Raw genomic sequence first — 2,609 nt, 5'->3', positions numbered from 1 at the left:
CCTTACTGCTCTCCAAATGGAGACTGTCCACTTCATGAAGTATTAAATAAAGCTTGTCTGTATCACCTAAATTGCCTTCTTTAATAATTTTTAATAGTTCTTAGTCTTGGTGGTGAAGTCATGCAGCTACATGCAGTCTTATTTTCAGGGACATATAAAGATATTTCGAGGGAAAACCTAGCACTGTGGAATAAACTGAGACTTCGGACCTACTGAGTTCTGGGTGTAGTCCTTGGAAAATTACTAAATTTCCTCATTTTTGAAAATTGAGACCAACTCTGTCAATATGACTTAATTATTTATTTCAGGTAATTCTTGTCCAGGAAGATAAGAATGTAAACTAATGTATAACTTCACTTTTTGCTTTAGGAAATTCTTGCAAATTAGTTTTCTGGGCAAAGAGTTTGCTTACTCTGGCCAGCAGTTCTTCTATCAGAACAATAGTTTACTCATCTGAGCAAACAACTCACTTATCAGAAAATTTTACTATTAAGACTCCTTTAAGGGACTTCCCTGGTGGCACAGTGGATAAGACTCCATGCTCCCAATGCAGGGGGTCTGGCTTCGATCCCTGGTCAGGAAACTAGATCCCACATGAAGGCCACAACTGAGAGTTCGCATGCCAAAACAAAGGAGCCTGCCTGCTGCAACTAAGACTTGGTGCAACCAAATAAACAAATAAATAGATAAATATTTAAAAAATAAATAAAGCCTTACACCATTTCTAAAAAAAAAAAAAAAAAAAAAAGACTCCTTTAAAACCTTCATCTTGATGTGTCTTCTAATTTTGAATTATCATTCAACAACTTTGCCCAATTCCAATAAATTTCCTGCAAGGAAAGACCACACTAAACCACTTAATCACAGACTCCAAACCCTGTAAATACTCTTCCCTACTCTTTTAAGACTATGCAAAGTGGTGTTCTCCCTTACTGCAGTAAGTCTATTAACTTAGCTTCACTTAATCAACAGGTTCTTAGAAAGGTCTCTCTTGGGTTCAATAATCAACAACTTAAAAAAGAATGATAATAAATATGTTCCAGGCTGGTTATAAACATTAGAATATGTACACACAAAATAATGAGCATGGTGTCTGGCGTATGACAGACACTCCTTAAATGATGGTCATTATTATTACAGGTAAGTTTCAGAAAGATTCTACTCTGCTCAGCAGCCTAAGACCAGAAAACATGTCTTTTTCCATATATAAGTGTTATATTTCTGAAGATCCCATTAGTAGAATTAATGGATTTAAGAATATAAGACATTAGGAAAAGGAGGATAGAATCTTGGAAGACTAGATTACATGTGAACAATGAAGGTCCTTAAAAATGTTGTTTTTTTTTAACATGTTTATTGGAGTATAATTGCTCTACAATGGTGTGTTAGCTACTGCTGTATAACAAAGTGAATCAGCCATACGTATACACATATCCCCATAACCCCTCCCTCTTCTGTCTCCCTCCCACCCTCCCTATCCCAACCCTCTAGGTGGTCACAAAGCACCGAGCTGATCTCCTAGTGCTGTGTGGCTGCTTCCTACCAGCCATCCATTCTATATTTGGTAGTGTATATACGTCCATGCCACTCTCTCACCTCGTCCCAGCCCAACCCTCCCCTCCCTGGGTCCTCAAGTCCACTCTCCACGTCTGCATCTTTATTCCTGTCCTGCCCCTAGGTTCTTCTGTTTCAATGAACATCGTGGTACATGACTCTTTTTGAATTATGGTTTCCTCAGGGTATATGCCTAGCAGTGATATTGCTGGGCTATATGGTAGTTCTATTTTTAGTTTTTTAAGGAACCTCTATACCGTTCTCCATAGTGGCTGTATCAAATTACATTCCCACCAACAGTACAAGAGGGTTCCCTTTTCTCCACACCCTCTCCAGCATTTATTGTTTGAAGACTTTTTGATGATGGCCATTCTGACCGGTGTGAGATGATACCTCATTGTAGTTTTGATTTGCATTTCTCTAATTGCTTATGTTTTCCTCTAAGAGTTTTATAGTGTCTGGTCTTACATTTAGGACTTTAATCCATTTGAGTTTACTTTTGTGTATGGTGTAAGGGATTGTTCTAATTTCATTCTTTTACATGTAGCTATACAGTTTCCCCAGCACTACTTATTGAAGAGACTGTCTTTTCTCCATTGTATATTCTTGCCTCCTTCATCAAAGATAAGGTGACCATATGTGCGTAGGTTTATCTCTGGGCTTTCTATCCTGTTCCATTGATCTATATTTCTGTTTTTGTGCCAGTACCATACTGTCTTGATTACTGTAGCTTTGTAGTATAGTCCAAAGTCAGGGATTCTGATTCCTCCAGCTCCGTTTTTCTCTCTCAAGATTGTTTTGGCTATTTGGGGTCTTTTGTGTTTCCATACAAATAGTGAAATTTTTTGTTCTAGTTCTGTGAAAAATGCCATTGGTAGTTTGATAGGGATTGCATTGAATCTGCAGATTGCTTTGGGCAGTATTGTCATTTTCACAATGTTGATTCTTCCAATCTAAGAACGTGGTATATCTCTCCATCTGTTTGTGTCATCTTTAATTTCTTTCATCAGTGTCATAGTTTTCTGCATACAGGTCTTTTGTCTCCTTAGGTAGGT

Source organism: Physeter macrocephalus, chromosome 6 (assembly GCF_002837175.3).
Source record: "Physeter macrocephalus isolate SW-GA chromosome 6, ASM283717v5, whole genome shotgun sequence".
In the NCBI taxonomy this organism is placed as follows: Eukaryota; Metazoa; Chordata; class Mammalia; order Artiodactyla; family Physeteridae; genus Physeter; species Physeter macrocephalus.
Note: the sequence above shows the minus strand (reverse complement) of the source record.